The sequence below is a fragment of the Mesocricetus auratus genome, unplaced genomic scaffold (assembly GCF_017639785.1).
Source record: "Mesocricetus auratus isolate SY011 unplaced genomic scaffold, BCM_Maur_2.0 Super-Scaffold_100023, whole genome shotgun sequence".
Taxonomy (NCBI): domain Eukaryota; kingdom Metazoa; phylum Chordata; class Mammalia; order Rodentia; family Cricetidae; genus Mesocricetus; species Mesocricetus auratus.
In genome coordinates, this window is record NW_024429204.1 from 28,476,142 (window position 1) to 28,495,693 (window position 19,552).

The 19,552-nt window shown below is 49.0% G+C and overlaps 1 long non-coding RNA gene across 3 annotated transcripts; it reads left to right on the plus strand.

The window, feature by feature from the left end:
* Positions 1–1,005: 1,005 nt before the first annotated feature.
* On the plus strand, positions 1,006–18,405 carry LOC121133701. 3 transcript variants are annotated; one of them, XR_005870671.1, is made up of 4 exons: positions 1,006–1,215; positions 9,765–10,440; positions 15,181–16,023; positions 17,653–18,405. It is a non-coding gene; the product is annotated as an uncharacterized LOC121133701 (long non-coding RNA). The 3 variants fall into 3 exon arrangements; XR_005870669.1 differs by lacking the exon at positions 17,653–18,405 and having other exon boundaries at positions 1,012–1,215; positions 15,181–16,479; XR_005870670.1 differs by lacking the exons at positions 1,006–1,215; positions 17,653–18,405 and adding an exon at positions 1,453–1,640 and having other exon boundaries at positions 15,181–16,479.
* Positions 18,406–19,552: the final 1,147 nt, after the last annotated feature.

Below are 19,552 nucleotides of genomic sequence, written 5' to 3' on the forward strand. Positions count from 1 at the left end.
TGCACTGACATTCAAGTACTTTCACCTTCCAGTCAGAAGCTAATCCACGGAAAACTTCTCTCTTAGAAGACCTTAGAAAAGGAAAACCCGTCTGGGGAGGAGGGGACAACACTCAGGATGCCTGCTTCAAGGCCAGGCACCCGAGCTGAGCTTCATGGGTAATCCTTGTGTTGTTCCCAAATTCTGAACCCCCCCCCCAATCACCAAGAGACCCATTCTGATGCAAAAGCACAGAGTCTTTTGTTTCTGCTTAACGAGTTAAACCCTTTATCCTTTCATCACAGCAGGTGGAGTAAAAGGACCCCAAGGGGCTGGGAGGGGAGGAGTATGTTGGGTAGAGCAAGGGGAGTGTCTAAGAGGTCTGTAACAGGATTGGTTCACTTCCGGGCTTGGACGGCCCCTTCTGTGTTGATTGGTCAACTGGTTGTTATGGCCTGTAGGTCCACCCAAGGTGTTTGCTATGCTCTGCGCATCACTGTTAGGACACTTTTACCATAAAGCATGTCCGGAGTCCATCAGTTAACTTCTGATTGGTTCCTTGCCACGTTGAGGGTATCTGACCTCCTGGTGACTAGGGCAGCTCCTGCAAGGTCAGGCAAGCACATCTTGCTGGGACTTTTCAGCAGCCTGTCACGGCTGCCAAAGTGGGGAACTACTGGGTGAGGGTCTGGTCTCTCCCCTTGAACCAATTCTACAGAGTGGACATAATTCATTGATTCTGTCACCATCATCTCCAGACCCTTCAAGTTCCAGCTATGCGGGCAGGAAATAAAGTTCAGAGGCACTGAGCTCAGTGCTTTCCCTGCTCCTCTGCTGAATTCGAACCCAGTCCTGCCCCCTGGATCAAGGCTCAGCAGGCTTGTCTCAGTGAATTTCTAATTGGGACTTATTTCTCTGTTATGGAAAACAAAACCATCAGTACTTCCTGTCTACTGGCTCTGCCCCCCGTCCCATCCCCCCAGAAGAGAAAGAAGATTTACTTCTTAAGACACAGGTGGGCCACCACCATGCCTGCCTTCTCATCAGCTAAAGACTATCTCAGGCAGGTGCTGCTGGCATTTTCATTTCAGGGATGGGGCCACTGAGCCTCGGAGCAGTTAGGAAACTTGCCTCGGGCACCACACTGCTGAGAACCTGGAGCTGGCCCAGACTCTGTCCTTCTTGTGACCGCCCTGCACCACAGTAGTTCCCACTGAGCTGAAACACAGGCTGGAGGTAAGGAAGGAGGTTACTGGAGAGAAAAGCCTGGTGTGTGTGTGTGTGTGTGTGTGTGTGTGTGTGTGTGTGTGTGTGGACTCTGAAGGTGGGGGAGGCCGTGTATGTGACAAGAGTGAGACCTAGAGATTGGGGAGGACCAGAAGATGAAGAAGGCATTGCACGCACGCAGAATTTGAGGTGGGGCAAGCCACTGTGCACGGGCAGGGCCTTCAGGGAGGAGAAACCATCCTCAGGTGGGGTAAGCCTTCGCACAGGTGTGTGGCCTGAAGGGGAGGCAGAGTCCTGCAGAGTCCTGGAGGTGGAAGATGAATTTGCTCAAGGGCAGAGTAGTGAGACCCAGAAGATTGTCACACAAGCTCAGAGCTGGGAGCAGAGGTCTGCACAAAGGAGAGAGCTTGGAGGTGGGAGAGGCCATCACACAGGTGAGGGGGCGCATTCCACAGGTACAAAGCCTTAAAGGGGCACCATACAAATGCAGAGCTGGAGGGCAAGGGGCAAGGCTGGGGATGACTTTGCTGGGGTGCTCAGAGCTTAAAGTGGGGGCAGTCAGTGCGGGAGCCGGAGGTTGGGAAAAACATTACACCCCTGAATAAGAAGGGGGTGGGAGATCACCACCACACAGGTGCCCAGCCTAGAAACCGGAGAAGGCCAGTCTTCATGTGTGGAGACCCTGGGGCCTTGAGGGTAGCTATGAGCGATAGGGGTTTCTCTTATTGTGCCCAAATTCTGAACCCCCAAATCACCAAGAGACCCATTCAGATGCAAAAGCAAAGAGTCTTTTATTGTTTGATGAGTTGACAAGACTGGTCCCTTGTCTGTCCTATGCATGGGTTGATGCCACAAGGATCCAAAGGGGCTGGGAGGCAGGCAGTTTATTGGGGAGTGCAAGGAAGTGTTTGGGGGGTACGCAACAGTCTCAGGATTGGTGTACTTTTGGGCTTGGAAGACTTGTCCTGTGTTGATTGGTTAGCTGGTTGCTATGGCCTATAGGCCCTCCCTGGGCAGTTGCTATGCTCTGTAAGCCACTGTTACACCATTGTTACCGGAAAGCAGTCAAGAGCCCGTCAGCTGACTTCTGATTGGTTCCTTGCCATGTGAAGGGTGTCTGACCTCCTGGTGACTAGGGCAGGTCTGGCAAGATCAGGCATGTGCTGAGTCAGGGGCCTACATCTTGCTGGGCCTTTTCTGCAGCTGGTCATGGCTGCCAAAGCAGGGGGTGGGTGAGGGTCTGGTCCCTTCACTCTCCTGCAGAAGGTGGTGGAAACCAAGCTGGTTGCAAGGCATTCAGGGAGTCTGGTGCACATGGATGGCTTGCAGACACTGAGGGCATTTGAGAAGGTCCTAGTGCCAGTTTCTCAAACAGCCGTGCCACAGCCTCTACCACAGCCACAACACTGGCATCTCTGCATGACTCAGAAGCCACACATCCTTCTGCAGGCACGTGCGGGCTCTTGATGTGAGTCCGCTGCGACAGTGAACACTGGGAACTCTCCCATCTCCTGGGCTCTTTCTCCTGTTTTCCATGGGGCCCCACCCACGATCTCCCATCAGCTTCCTCCCAGGGGCCCCTCCCCACCTCTTCTCCGTCTCCCTCGTATAGTGGTGGAGTCGTGGGCTCTTACTCCACTAGAGTGTGTGAGACAAGACAGTCCTAGACAAAGGCCAAGCTTCCCAGTCATAGTCTGGGGCTCCCCACACTGAGCAATGTGGATGCGGCCCAGCTGGGAATGGTCTTCAGCTGGGGGGTAGAATTACTCGAAGAGTAGTCTGCTGGAGTGGGGGAGGGGAGGATGCAGAGAGCATGGGCGAGCAAGGGACTCCACCTTAGCTTGGGAGTGAAGCCAGTCTACAGAGGTCAAGGGCGGTGTGATGATTTACACACAGTTGTCAACTTGATGAATCGGGAGTCACCTGGGGCTGTCCTCTGGAGGGAACGTGGCCACACAAAGGTCAACTTTCCCCGTGGAACTTCAGGAATGAGGATAGACACAGCGGTGTTAGTGTACATTATCATATTTGCTCTCAGTACTTTACACCGATCAACTCACAGGTGACATGACTGCCATCCTCATTCTCGTTTGTAGAAGAGGAAGCCATGGCTCTTAAAGGTGAAATAATTGTTGAAAGACCACACAGCTCTGTTAGGTGGGAAGCTGGGGCTTGATTCTCCCCATCGCCTGGTTCCTTTCTTAGGGTTCTTTTTTTTTTTTTTTTTTTTTTTTTTTTGGTTTTTTGAGACAGGGTTTCTCTGTGGCTTTGGAGCCTGTCCTGGAACTCACTCTGTAGACCAGGCTGGTCTCGAACTCACAGAGATCCACCTGCCTCTGCCCCCCCCCAAGTGCTGGGATTAAAGGCATGCACCACCAATGCCCAGTTCTTTCTTAGGTTTCTAGTAGAGAGAAATAGACCCATAGCTGGATTCATGGGGCACAAATTGGTTTATAGTATGGGACTGGATCTCCACTGAAGGGAAGTTCCTGCTCTGTGAGAAATGCCTGTGTCTCAAGGACAAATGCATTTCTGCTAAGACAGAGGGACTGAGCTGTTCCAGGACAGGCTCCAAAAACAATACAGAGAAACCCTGTCTCAACAAACAAACAACAAAACAAAACACAAAGGGATCGAGCATGGATCTCACATTGGCTCAAGACAGTGGAATGCAATATGTCTGTCTGCCTGAATTAGAGTAGTTCCAGGGAAAAAAACCCCAGCCTGCAGCTCTTTCACACAGCTGGAGCAGGCTGGATGTCAACTGCATAGTACCCTAGGTTCCCACCAGGGCTTCCTCAAAAATTCGCACTGAGGAAAACCTGGGAGGACCCTTCTGCTTGTGTGAGACCCAGCTTTGTTCTTCTTCCCCTTGTGATTTCAGACTCCGGTTAAGAAAGGAGGGAGAAAAGTTCATTGTATATTTTTCACTTCCTCTGCGTTTGTCTGAATATGTGAGTTTGAAAAAAAATCAACAAAAGGAAATGAAAGGAGCAAGGGAGGGAGGGGAGGAAGGGAGGGAGGGGAGGAAGGGCTGACATTGCTGGTGAGCTGCCCCTTGAGATGAATCAGGATCAAATATTCTAGATCAGACGTTCAACTGATCAGAAAGTTCTAGAAGGCACAGTCTTGGTATCCCTTCTCTCTTCCTGTTGTTTTAGCCCCTCCCAGTATAGAACAGAGGCCAGGACACATCAGGATTCCAGTGTTGTCAAGCCCCCTGGGAAACCTAGGGCAACCCACAGTGTGGATATCTTTCTTGGGGGGGGGGGGTGACTGATGCCCCTCCCGGAGGGACTGGTGACTGTGTGGCTGTACCAAAGACAGAATGGGGCATCATATTGCACGATACAGGAACAAGCTTGGCTCAAGATGTGCATTAAAAACTTGATTCTTTTTGTTTTGGTTTTTTCTTCATTTTTATACGTCTTCCTTGAGTGGACTTTTAAAACTGTAAAGCAGCCGGGCGTTGGTGGTGCAGGCCTTTAATCCCAACACTCGGGAGGCAGAGGCAGGTGGATCTCTGTGAGTTCAAGGCCAGCCTGGTCTACAGAGCGAGTTCCAGGACAGCCTCCAAAACAATACAGAGAAACCCTGTCTCGAAAAACCAAAAACCAAAAACAAAACTGTAAAGCAACATCTTCTGCTCATGGCTAGGAGCTGGTTTAGGTATGAAATGTACCCCAAAGGCTCGTGTGTTAGAATGTGGCCCCCAGGTGGTGGTGGTGTTTGAGACTTCCAAGAGGCAGAGCCTTGATGAAGGAAGGGCACCGTTGGGGGGTGGCTCTGAGTCTGTAGAGCTGGCTCTTGTTTCTGTTCTCTCTCTCTGCTCAGCATGGGGATTGAATGTGCTCACTCTGTTTCCTGACAGCCAGGCCAGCCTCATACTCTCTACCACACCTTCCCTGCTGTGAATGCCTAAGTTCCCCCTGCAAACCATAGTAGACCCGTTCTCCTCTAAACTGCCCTTTTCCTGGAGTAGTCTATCACAGCAACAGAAAAGTGACTAATACACCAATCAATCGGAAACCTATCTGTGTTTAAAGTTAATCTTCCAGGGTGGGGGGGGACCTACTGCTTGGCCTCTTAACACCCCTGCCTGCCAGTAAACCCTTGTATTATTTGGCCTGTCAAATTCTATGTCATGGACTATGAGATGAACCAATATAGTTATTGTGGCCAACCTGAACTGCAATTAGATATTATGGTGGCACTTTTGGGATAGCTCCCCTAAAGGGTACATAACAGCTTCTTCCATGCTCCACCCAACCAAGAGTTTCCGTATAGCACCACCCACCATCTTACACCATTGGGTGTTCGTAAGACTTGCATCAGTCACTTTCCTCACTGCTATTTCAAACTTCCTGACAAAGGCAGCTTAAGGAAAGCGAGGCGTACTTTGGCTCACCGTCTGAGGGTGTTTTCCACGGCTGGGAAGGCATCTCGGAAGGAGTGTGAGGCGGCTGGTCACTTTGCTTCTGCTGGTACTCAGTTCACTGTGCATTAGGATGGGTTTCTATACCTCATTTACCCCAATTAGAGACCCCTCACAGACATGCCCAGAGGTATGTCACCAAGGTGATTCTACAGCTCATCAAGTGGACAACTGATTTTAACCTTCAAAAATACTAGCCAAGGATGGTGGACGGGAAGTGACAGACGGGATCCGAGTTAGTAATCAACAGAGACTCAGCCACATTAATTCCATCTATTCTGACACAGAACCCAGTGTCTGATAAGCTTGAGGTTTCCGGGGCTTCTGTTGAATGAACCTGGATCTGATTATAACGGATGGGTTTTCCCTTTGACCCTCTGTTCGGCCCTCTGTCATCGGTGACTGTCTCTTCAAATGCTGCCAGCAAAGATCTTTGTGGGTCCATGAAAACAAAATGATGTCATGCCTTGCAATTGCTTAGTAACACTCTATTAAAATAAAAAAAAATCATGGATCTGCTACCTACACATCCTTTTATCAGTAGACTATGAAATGTAATGGGGAATGGCTGCACCGTCATAAACAAACGGGGGAATTTCCAGTTGCTTTTCAACTAATGTAGGAAAGACATCTGCTACAATGGCCTGCACACTTTCATAGACCTCTGGGGGCGGGGGTGTGTGTGTGGGGGGGGGGATGGCTAGTTCCTGACCCTTTCCAGCTCCTGCCTTTCAAAGACAACAGAGGAAGACCCTGGCAGCAATGGCCCCACATTCCTCCCGAGTGGTAGCCAAGCTCTGCATCCCTGCTTCCTATGTTTGACAGGATATGTGTTGAAAGAATATTCAAAATAATCCCTATAGGAAAAGTGCTCCCAAGTCTCTGCTTGGGTGTGCTTGGGGGCAGGGACACCACCCTACTTTTCGTCTAATCGTTGGAGAGCAGAGTGCACCAGATTCTAATCTTAAAAAACTCCCACCTGCTGGGCTCAGTTCAGAGTTCCGGGTCCTTGAACACTGTCCGTCTCCTCCCATGCCAGGTGGGTTCCACCAACGGTGGACCTGGTGGCAGTGACACCAGGGACTGTGTCTCTCTGTGGGACTTCACTTGTGGATGTTTCCAGGCCTTGGTCTCCTCGTGGTCCCCAGGGTACAGACATGGGCTCTGACCTCAGTGTTGCTCCTACTCAAGACTTGGGAGGGAGCGTTGCCAGAGTGAGTGTCATCCTCTGGCTTTCACTCTTGGGGTAACATGAAATCCCATAGCATTGATTTCTTTCCCTCCCCCCTCTCTGGAAAAGTGGGCAAAAGGAGCACAAGCCCTGGGTCTTTCTCCTTCCAACATGCCAAGGCGGCTGGCTTGATTTGGTTACGGCCAGGATGGAACTCTCATAAAACACTGCTGTCAATTGTGATGGAAGAAGCATTTTAAAAGGAGGGGTGGTTTGTTTGGGGTCACAGCTTGAGGAAAAGCAGGCCGGGAAGTACAGTGGTGAGACATGACAGGGGGACACATGGCCGCTAGCTCACACTTAGTGCTTCAGGAAGCAGAGGTGGGACATGGGACCAGAAGTGAGGCTGGACTATAGACGTAAAAGCTTCCCAAGCCTGCGACCCTTACCTCAGAAGGGTTCCAGAACTTCCCAGAGCAGGGTCATAAGCTGGGGAGCAGATGTCCAATTATACAAGCTTATGACGGGTGTTTTATGCTCACACTGATGAGCTATCCGGGAGCAGAATAACGAGAGAAGTCTGTAGAAATAATAGTGCATAGAAATAACAGCTCAAGAAACAGAAGGGGCAGGCAGCACTCAACCCAGGACCCCTACCTCAAGCTCCAGGAGACCACACAGCACTGCTCCCTGTGCTTTCCTAGACTTATAGTCAGAGAAAAGGGAGAACATCACTGATGTAAGTGGTGTTTTCAAGAGGGAAAATTAAAGATAGCAAACCGGGCAAATGGCTCTCCACCTGTGCTGGGCCCGGTGGAGGTGGTCAGCAGCTGTTGGATTTCCCCCCTCCTGCATTTCCACCTGTGCTGTGGACCGGTGAGCAACTTTCTGCCTGCTCTCACTGAGTGGTGCCCTGGTAAATGAGGCCCAAATAGGCTCCCTTGTTCCTTCCATCGTGTGGAATGGAGCAGGGGGATATACAGCTCTGTTGGCCCCTTGTATTTGGATCTCTGAGCTCCCAGAATAAATAGTGAGTGATACAGTTTTTATTGCTCATAAACTACCCAGTTTCAGGTATTTTATTAACAGCAGATGCTTAGACTAGGACAGTTTCCAGGGATCCACAGGTTCCTACAAGGTCATCAAGCCAACTAGGCTACCAACTTGGCACCCAGCTTCTATCTGGCTGACTATACTTGGTGTAAGACGAGAGGCATTTGAGTAAATATCATGGACATGGGAGAAGGAGTCTTGAAATCCTATATGGCTTTCACTTCTAGCCACCAGGGTGACCTGGGTAAGTTGGGGAACTTTATTGATCTTCAAGGGTCTGCTTTGTAAACCATGGGTACTAACGCATACTCACCTGAATGTTTTAACAGATCACTTCCCAAGACTGTCCAGGGGTGGGATAGAATATTCTGGAAGGTCATCAAGGTTAAGGGATCACAGGGGCTTGATCTTTCGCCTGCTTCAAGGCTAGGCATCACTCTTCACGGGTAATCCTTGTGTTGTGCCCAAATTCTCAGGCACACTTAACTGCTACTAATTAGCACCAATTTATGTAGAAGTGTCACTGAATCACAAAGTCTGCAGAAACAGCAAGTGAACTAAATAGTGTAAGTACACAAAGACCCTGGCATGGAATAAGCCTTCAACTAAGATTAGCCATGATGAATATGCAAATAATTATGCTTTCCAATGTGTTAACACCAGCATCTTTCTGTAGGGCTGATCTTCCACTGCTGTAGAAGCCCTTCTGCTACAGGCATCTCAAAGTCACCTGAGTCAATCCGAGGCCACTCCCACTCACCTCACTGGACAGATACCTCGAATGGGGTCAGGTTGACAATCATTGACCATGGAATGTTCTAGGGCAGGCCATGGCCTTAGATGCTTGTCGGTAAAGAGACCAAGGCTGTGGAAAGCAAAGGTTGGACTGCTGTGTACCGGGTGGAATGAAGGCAGATTGTCCCCTCCCCACATGAAGACAAGCCATTCAGCGAGCCTCATTTCAGTCTCTTGGTGATGATGGCCCTAGCCACCACCAGTATTGCAACTCCCACAATTTTGTCTAATAGTCCTTCCTACCTCAGTCAGGCCAGTCTAGACATTACCCCACAGATAGGACCAGAGGTTTCTCTCCAAGAGGATTCTAGATGCTGTCAAGTTCACAACCAGGTAACTGTCACACCTAGAACGTGTCGTTCATAGACAGAGCGGGGAGGAAGGCATGTTGCTTCTTGCCACTGGCCTCCAACACTATGCTTTAGTCACAATTTTTCTACCAATGTCACCAAGAAGCTTCTCATACTCATATGGGGGGAGTATAAGGACCCATCTTTCAATAGAAGGAGGATCAAAGTATTTGGGATCATATGTTGAAGTCACCATCGCAAGTTAGCTATTCTTGCTATGGAGATGCAGCCTCTTCATCTATAAGAGAGTAGTAACACCTGCCCCCAGGGACCAGGAGGGGAATAACCTGCTCAAAAAGAGCAGGAGAGAGAACTTAGTGGGTGCTGTCCTCTGCCTGCCCCTGGGTAGGGGTGACCTTTCTCTCCTGTGCCTGCAGTGGTCCATGCATTCACACAGTACAGGTGGAGCGCCGCTGCGAGGTCTCCCGAGCCTGACATGTTTGTGAAGATGCTCACAGCCATAATGTAGTAACTAATTGCAATCCAAGGGAGTGGGTAGTTCTGTGTCGAGGGGTGGGGAGTGTTCTGTCCCCCCCCCCGGCACAGCACTTGTTCCCATATGGGAACACGTAAATACAGCTCATCGCTCACTCCGCGTGCCAGCTCTGATGACTGACATGTGCTGGAGGATGCTGCAGGCTTTAAATGACTTCCATTACTGCATGTCGGCAGCATTTTATAGTTTTGTAACACAGTGTTGTGATTTGGACATGCACCCCCCTCCTAATTCACATGTTGGGCATTTTTTCCTCAGGGCAGTGGTGCTGAGGCGGGGGCTCCTAAATGGGGCTGTCTTGATGGCCCAGTCCTTGTGAATGGATCGATGCTGGTGGCACTGCTGAGTTTGTTAGGAAGATGATTTGGGCTCCCTTCCGTACCCTTCTGCCTCCCACTGTGGACTGACTCACCAACAGGGTCTTAGCCAAGGCCAGCTCCTTGACCTGGGACTTCCCAGTGTCCAGAACGATGAGAAATGATGGACTTTTATAAACGTAGCCTTTCCTCCCACCATGGTTTGGCAGCGCAAGAGAAGTAATCAGACTGGAGTGGATGGTGAGGTGTGTGTTTATTAATGCGCTCCCTGAAGACAGATGCCAGCATAGCGTCTGTTTGTGAGCAGCCCTGCCCACTCACCCCTGCTGTGATGATCAGGCATCCGCATGATGCAAGGGCTTGGCAGAAAACCATTCTCTGTCAGCGTGCCCCAGCCTTTTGACGTCATGCCACGATGTCATCTGCACAGCTCATGCTCAAGAATAATGTGGCTGAGTTACCAAAGGAAAAGAGGAGCTCACAAACAAATCTTGTAATGTAATTTGTTTTTAAGTAATATATTTTGTATTGAACCTCACTCAAAGCTGTTCTGGGACTCAAGCAGCCCACAGGATATAGGATGGATTTGCCTGAGGCTAGTGAGTGTTCACCAAGAGGTAACTGCTGCAACTGTTGGAGGTGGTTGCGGGGTGGGGGGATGGGGGGGAGACAAGGGGGTGGGGGAGTCTGGCCTCCATTTCCTCAAGGCCTCAAGGATACAAAGCCCAGGAGAGTGGAGTCAGGGAGGGAGAAAGGGGAATGGAAAAATGAGAGCTAGATGGAATGCAGAGATACATCAAACAGGGGATAAAAGTAACGGAGATCCAGGCTGGGCTAAGTGAGTAACGTGCTTTTCCTATAAGGGTGAGGACCAGAGTGTGTGTGTGTGTGTGTGTGTGTGTGTGTGTGTGTGTCTGAGAGAGAGAGAGAGAGAGAGAGAGAGAGAGAGAGAGAGAGTAGAACAACCTTGGCTGTTGTTTCTCAGACTCTGTTCACCTTGTTTTTAAAAGACAGGCTCTCCTACTGGCCTAGAGTTCGCCAAGTAGGCTGGGCTGGATTCCTGCCCATTGAGCCCTTGGGATCCATCTGTCTCCACCTCCTTGGTGCTGGGACTACAGGCACAGGACATTACATCTATGCTCTGTTTGTTCATTTGATTCTTAAGATTAAAGTCAGGACTTCATGCTATCAAGGGAAAGCCATCTCCCTAGCCTCTCTCCAACCTTTTGTGCCCTTTTATGACATGTGGTTGGCAAACAACAACAAAAATCGACAAGTTGGGTCAAGTAAGTCTTTTTGATTCCAAATCATACTCTGCATCCAGGCAGAGTCCTGGCTATGTTCCCCCTCTACCCCTCCTGAAATTGTCCAATCTGATTTAATATTTCCCCACCCAGGCAGCTTCCCCTCCCTCCCCACTCCGTCTTTTCCCCTCTCCAGGCCCTCCGTCATATTTGAACCTTCCCCTCATATCTTATCGACATGTTCCTATTTATACTTGTGTGTCTATGGATTTCTCTCTGCTACAGATCCAGGACTTTGCCTCATTGACTTAAGCATTCTGTATATGTACTGAGGATAAGTATTGACATTACGTTTGAGAGGCAGTGGGGCGGGGCGGGAATTCAGGAAATTCAGTCCTCCGTAGGAGGACCCAACTACGAAAGAGACTTGACATTGGGTTAGTAGCTCTTCCGTACACATAGTAGGTATACAGTAGGCACATAGTGGTGGTGACACCGGCACCCTTCCCCTTTGAAGTGTAGCTCTGTGTCAACCCACGGGAGTTGCTGAGGTCAGAAGTGTCCCTGTCCCTTGTGCGGGATGACTTGTGGCGGAAGGCACTCAGTGTGTATGGAGGGTCACGCACAGTTCTAGAGGCCGGGTCTGGTAAGTGATGAGAAAAGACAGGGAGAGGCAGCAGAGGAAGAGGTCACTGCACCCCACAGGGCCCTAGACACATGACAGAAACTGGCTTGGGCCACGGTATCTGAGAGTTGAAGCATGTTTTTATTTTTTATACTTTATTATATTTTTTATATTTTAAACTGTGTGTGTGCGCATTGAATGCAAGCTCCTGTGTAGGCCAGAGGTGTCAGATCTCCTAGGAGCTACAGCTGGCTGTGCGCCACCTAACACGGGCGCTTGGGAACCGAGATGAGCCTTCTGGGAGGTCGGGACTCACTCTTAATCACTGTGCAGTCCCTCCAGCCTCCGATGGTTTTAGGTATGTATATTCCACTCGCTGCTCGATCTTCTCAATTGCTAGTCTTCCACAGAAGCAAGCCATGGGGGTCATTTGTCAAATTGCGGGTCTTGATCGCGTATGAAGATGCAGGCCCTGGAATATTCCACAGAGGCTGCCGCTGTGTATCAGCGGTCCTCACTGTCATGTTTTGAAAGACTGACAGTATAGTGGCCATCTGTACGGACTGCTCAGGCAGTCCATGGTGTCTGTCCCTGTCTTGGTAGTCTATGTAACCTTGGTAGCCTATCCTGGCTGTGAGTTTTGTCTTGGGATATCAAGCCCATGATTTATGCACAGAACTTTTGGGTCCAGGGGAATGAAAGGGTGCCATAGTCTTCACCCATCTCTCACCTCTGTGTCCCAGAATGGTGAGCCCAAATCCCCTCCATTCCTACAGGAGCCCCCACCCTCCAGGCTGTAGAGTCTCTGGGGGCCTTTATAGTGAATTTAGAAACTGAAGTCGGGAGTGTGGCTGCTGTAAGATGAGCCCCTCAGGCCTTTCCCTGTCCCTCTTTGTCTGCATCCATTCTCCAGGCTCCGCCCACGCCTTCCTCTAATCTAACCCCAAACTTCATCCTGCTACACCGAGTCCCAGCTCTCTGGAAAACCATCATTCCTTGTCCCCAGTGGGCTCTCTGTCCTCACACTCGCCATGGCTTCATGCCAGCAGTCATGGAAGGAGATTTGCTGAGGGTTCAGAGCAGCCCAAGGGTCAACATAGGTAAACTGAGTCTGGCAGAGGCGGAGTGACGTGCCCGGGGCCAGGTAGACTGAGCATACCACCCCATCTGGCCCCGCACAGTGAACAGGACTGTCTCCTCTGCCACCAGAGTATGTGGTGCTCAGAGTCTATGCCCATCCCCAGTGACCTGAAATGTAGACTGTAACTCCTAGGCTCCCGGGCCCTGGGACTCAGGGATGGATGAAGTACGAAGATAATGACTATGGTCAGGGAGGAGAAGCTGCTGAGCAAAACGGTTCAGAGGTCACACTCTGAGTCACACTGACACAGTCCAGTCCCTGTCATGTGACATCACTGCTCTACGCTTGAGCAGGTAGCATAGCCCTCCTGATCCTAGTTACAAGTTCCAAACTGCAACAGCCACAGTCCCTAGCTCCTCTCCCCCAGGGACTGTGACGAGATCAAAAGAGTTATAATCAAGAGGGAGACCCCATGGCTATCTGTGTGCTGGAGGGTTAGCATCCAATCTAAATTCCATCCCCTATCCAGCAGTATAAAGCTGGGGTTGCTCAATGGAGGGAAGCAAGGGACTGTCAGTCAAAATGGATTTTAAATGTCATCCAAAGTCTAACATTGTGACAATTCTCAGTGGTTTTTTTGTTTTCATTTTTTTGTTTGTTTGTTTGTTTTGCTTTTTTGGGGCAGGGTTTCTTTGTAGCTTTGGAGGCTGTCCTGGAACTCACTCAATAGACTAGGTAGGTCTCGAACTCACAGAGATCCACCTGTCTCTGCCTCCCAAGTGCTGGGATTAAAGGCCTGTGCCACGACTGCCCGGCAAGAATGCTCAGTGTTTTTAGTCACTCATCAATACCCAGGGAGGTTTACACTAATCAATAACAGATAACCCACAGATGCTGTCGCCAGCAGTGGAGACACCAGAATTCTTCGGCAAAGATTTTAGAACAACAATGGTAAAAAAAAATTAAAAAGCTTTACCAGGACTTCCAAGATGGCTCAGTGGATAAACGCTTGCCGTGCAACGGTGGGGAACTGGGTTCAGAGCCTCAGAATTCATGTAGAGCTGGGCTTGGTAGCATGTCTGCAATCCCATCATTCCCGCACACACTCTCAGAGCATCCTGTCCCAAACAAGGTGGAAGGCAAGGACCCACGACCGAGCTTTTCTCTGATCTCTACGTCACAGCGCTCGTGTGTGCTGCATACACATCCTTACTCCCACTCGCTAACGTGCACACAGACGTCACACATACACGAAGACAGAATTTACAACCACACGCTAACGTGCACACATACACACGAAGACAGAGTTTACTCCCACACACAACGTGCACACAGACATCACACATACACACGAACACAGAGTTTACTCCCACACGCTAACGTGCATACAGACATGCACACATACACACAAAGACAGTTTACTCCCACACGCTAACGTGCACACAGACGTCACACATACACACAAACACAGATGTTACACATACACATGAAGACAAGTTTACTCCCACACGCTTATGTGCACACTGACGTGCACACATACACACGAAGACAGAGTTTACTCCCACACGCTAACGTGCACACAGACACACGAAGACAGAGTTTACTCCCACACGCTAACATGCACACAGACACACGAAGACAGAGGTTTTTTTTTTAACAAGCTCTTTTCTGACTTAGTCATCCTCCCAGCTCAGGGATATAATGTTAACCTCCGGGTAAGTCTCGCTTACTTTCTACAGTATCCCAAAGGGTCTGGAAACCTGAGAACCAAATGACCATCTCTGCATCCTGAAGATCCAGACCCAGGCCTGGCTGCAGGGATTGCTTGGGTATTAATGGAATCTGGTTGCCTGTGAGGCCATAATTCACAGATAAATAACATGAAGTACAGCCGGGCATTGGTGGCACACGCCTTTAATCCCAGCACTTGGGAAGCAGAGGCAGGTGGATTTCTGTGAGTTCGAGGCCAGCCTGGTCTACAGAGCGAGTGCTAGTATAACCTCCAAAGCAATACAGAGAAACCCTGTCTTGAAAAACAAACAAACAAAAAAGAACATGAAGTAGAAAGCCCCTCCTCCTGTGTCAACTTGCAAGGGGACACAGTGCCATTTCCTGGTGTGGGGACACGGTTTCTAGTTCAAGCTGGCTGATCATGGGGTCACTAGAAGGTCTTATCTAACAGGGTCCCCTCCTCTCAGGGATGCCAGCCCACAGGGAACAATTTGGAAGGTACCACCTGCAGGTGTGGCTGAACTATCATAGAACCTCAAATCTGAATCCCATTTTTCATCCGGGAAAACTGAGGCACCAAGGGGAAGGGACTTAGCTCAGGGCCAGTGTGGTGGGAGTCAGAATGAACCTAGATCTTTGGGTTAAATCTTCTCACCATGAAGTAAATGTGTTACAGGTTGGACCGAGATTCCCAGTTTCTGGGACCCATCCTGCCCAAGATAGAGTAAGGACGTCAAGCTGTCGCTACCTTGTATTCATTCAGAAAATAGTTTCTGAGCTCCATATTTCTATTAAGGCTCATGGCGTGTGTTGTTTTTGTGGAACTGCTCCAAACCACAGTGGCCTGAGCCCATAAACACTGGACATGGTCCATGAGTGCATGGGTCAGTGGGTGGTTGTGAACATCGAGTCAAGCTTGGCTGATCTTTGAGTTTTCTGTTACATCAGGAGAAGTCATGGGAGTCTTATTTGCTGGGAATAGGCTGTGCCGGACTCTGTTACTCCATAAAAGAGTGGATTTTCAGCATGTGGCTTGCCCTGGGGGATGCTGAGAAGCAGCTTTTGACTCCATTTTGAAAAAGGAGGAAGACTGGAGACCCAGGGGGAGAGACCCAAACATCACCTCCTGCCCAGCGCTGCGCAGGCTGTGCAGACTGAGAGTAGAAAGAGCCCCTCTGTAAACCTACCAAAGTAAACTAAAAGGACACACGGGCATATTAACATCGTAACAGGGAAACCGGGGCTGAACTTATCAGACACACCCGACCAGAGGAAGTGTGGAACTCCCTTGCCTGAGCCCCAGTAAGTGGCAGATACCTAACAACCCGGTGACAGCACTGTGCCCCTGACCTGATACCTGGTGTGCATCAAGGACTACCAAACAAAGAACACCTGTCTGTCCCTGGAGCTCGGATTCTGCTATTGACTCAACCTACCTGAATGCCCGCTTTCTACCATTATCTTTTCCAGGCCTCAGTACAGCTCTCTCTCCATGCTAGTCTCATCATTAGAGATTCTGGTAACATTTTTATCACGGCTTCTGAGGCTTTTTTGAATTCTGCCACAGATTTTTAAACTTTGTATTTATTTTGTAAATCACAAGTATGCACATAGCTACACACACACATATATATAGTTAGATATACGTATGTAGATGAGAGATTTGTTGTGTGACATGTGCTGTATGAGAGTTAATATATGTATATTGATGAGAGATTTGTTGTGTGACATGTGCTATATGAGAGTTAATATATGTATATGGATGAGAGATTTGTTGTGTGACATGTGCTATATGAGAGTTAATATATGTATATGGATGAGAGATTTATTGTGTGATATGAGCTATATGATATGAGAGTTGATATTGGTAATTAAGATTGGAATCAAAGGATTGGCATTCCTCTAGGCCAGATTGATGTGTCTTTTGTGTACATGTTGTCTTATTGGTTGATAAATAAAGCACTGTTGGCCAGTAGGGAAGCAAGATAGGTGGGACTAGGAGTCGATGAGGATTCTGGGATATGTGGCCTAGAGTAGAGGGTTGCCATATGATCCCTGGAGGAAAGGACATGTCAGGAGGGCGTCCCTTGGAAAGATACATCCTTATAAAAATATATATTAGTAATTATGAGTTAATAATTAAGTCAGAGCTAGCTTTAAGAAACCATAGCAACAGCCAACAGCTTCATAATTAATATAGTGTCTTGTGTGTTATTTGGGGGCAGAGACAGAGGCAGGACCTAGGCGACTGGAGGAAAGAATGCACGTTACACCAGATTACCAATGGAGGTAGTCTCATCTAACAAATTGCTGCCATTGAAATATCAGCACCTTGTGAATTTACCATTATTCAATCAATACTGTCACTGTGGAAAGACACAGCCATGCTCGTTTATGTTTCTGACTAAATGTGCTCATGCCATTCAGGCAGTAGAGGTGTCAGGGTGACTGAAGCACCTATCCATCTTTCTCTGGTAGACCAGTAGTCCAGGTTTCACATTGGACCAGGCCCTAAGGGAACAAGTGGGTACTGAACAGCTCCCGGCCTCAGAGTCCTCTGTTTCCAACTTTACAGTTTCACTCTGCAGATTCCCCTGGCCCCACAAGTGGCAGGACCTGCCAAGTCTCCAGGCATGGGGAGCACATTCGGTCTCTTCACGGTCAACTATAAAACTGCACCACTGAGGGACCTGGATGCAGGGTTGTTAAGAGAAGCTTTTTCCTTGAGTGAAGCCGTCCCGCCAGCCTGGTTCCAGAGCCACATTAGTCCCAAATAAACACACAGGAGGCTATATTAATTATGAAGCTGTTGGCCTTGCTTGTCTCTTACTGGCTAGCTCTGCTTTAAGTAATTACCCCATAATTGTTAATCTAAGTATGTTTCTTACCGGAGAATAGTTCCCGGCGTCCTACCCCCCCATGGCGTCACATGTTGACTCTCTTGTGTTTCCCCTTCCCAGAATCCTCCTCGACTCCTAGTCCCTCCTATCTAGGTTTTCTATTGGCCAGACAGTACTTTATTGACAAATGCACAGGCAAATAACAGGACTTCCCCAACACAGGGTGACTGACAACTGTGGTTATTTTTGCTCTTGACCCTAGAGCTGCTTCTAAAGGCTTTGCTTCTGTTTCTTTCTGGTTCTCCAAGGCTGTGAGAAACGCTCTAGATGACACCTGACACTTTTGGGTGAGACCCGACTGTGACTCTCCCCAATTCCTTCTGTTGTCTGTGGAGAACAAAACCACAAGGCCTGAGACCCCGAGTGACTATGACAGTCAAATTCTGTGCCTCCCACCGCGTCCCTCACTTATACAGGTTGTACATGTAGCACTGGAAAACGTAAATGAAAAGCTATTTTCTTCTGGTCAAAAAAAAAAGGGGAGTCTGTCTTTGGTTTTTGGTGAATGTGTAAGATTCCAAGCTATGCAAATGTAAGAGGCTATGCAGCCAGACCTGTCAATCATCTGCCTGGGGAAGGCGGATTTAACTAACACCATGCCAATGAGACACGAAGAATAATTATGCTTTTAATGAGATGATAGACTTTTCCTTCCCATAAGCCCTGCTTTGGTGCCATTGCTATGGAGCGGTCACGAGGCCCGGCGGGGTCTGCTTACCTATCTGAGTCCCAACTTGGAAAGACCTAACCTTCCTTTGTCTTCTTTGCCATCTCTTTCTTTCGTTTCTTGGCCAGAACCTGAATATGCTTTCTCTGGGATTTGTTTTCAGTGTTTATCTGAGGCCATGGGGCTGCTTACCAAACCTCAATGCCTAAGTTAGACACGGCTTGCTGGCTTCCTCTTCCCTGCCTTCCTCCTCTGGGCGGCTTCTGGGGGCGGGCAGCTTCCCTGCCCTGTTGTTTTTCTGTTTAAATTCTAATAAAATTGTACCTGAGCCTTTCCTGAGTTCATTCTTAAAGACGGAGAACTCTGACAGGAGACCCCGGTTTCCCAGTGAGATGCGATAACCCCAAATTTCTGGTAACAACACGATAGAAATCCTTTGCTGTTTCACGTCTGAGATCTGAGGGTGCTTGTCACAGCCACATAACTTATTGTGCCCTGACTGATACAAACCCAACCCTGTGCCACACACCACTCACTCACTGGCTGTGGAGGTTAAAAAAAAAAGAAAAAGGGAAATCCTTGCTTCTTCCTGCTCGCATCCTCATGAAGGCAAAAATGCAATAGCCAGTCAGTGAGCAAACTAACAGGTGCCCAAACTGCAATCGATACAGCGAGGGACACAATAGGGCTTGGATGACTGTGCAACTTTCTCACTGGTACAAGGCCAAGTTTCTGGAGGAAGCATTTATACCAAGACGGGAAGGTAGAAGGAAGGTCTCGACTGTGTGGTAATAAGAACAGCATTCCGGGGAGGGATTGGCACGAGAATGGGCAAGGCCTGGCTCACCAGAGGAAATGCAGGGAGGCCAATGTGGCAGGAAGAAGTGGGGGATGATCCTCCCAGGATGAGGATATGGGCGGGGAGGATGTCAGACCACCCAGCAGTGAGGGGTATTTGGGCTTATTGAGGCATCCTGGGGGGGGGGTGTCTCCACAGCCTACCAGCATGGGGCCCAAGAAACTGCATATATCTTCAGAGGGGACAGGGAAGGTAACATTTTGTGCCCTTGGCATAAACACAGATTCTAAGACTTGTTCTTGGCATTAGGGGACCTCAGAAAGGGAAGTGTGCCTTCCCCAAATGTTTACAACATGGTGCAGCTTCTTCCTGTCTTCCTCTCCAAAGCTGTGGCCAGGTTGGGGGATGGGTTGAAGGTATCTCATGAACCCTGGTCTAGCCTGGGGCCCTCAGAGATGAGGTGTATGTGATTTGATGCCTGCCTTTAGATACTCACTCCAGGCCAGAGACAGGGACATCAGGCCAGTCAGACTCCAGGGAGCAACAGTGGATCTGTCAATTCTGTTAGACGAGCATAAGACAACTACCCCAATTTCTGAGCCAAATTTGGAGCAAGCCAGGATGATGGACCTGAGATTCCCAGAGAAATGATTATTAATTACATTAGTCTGGTGCTTATAAG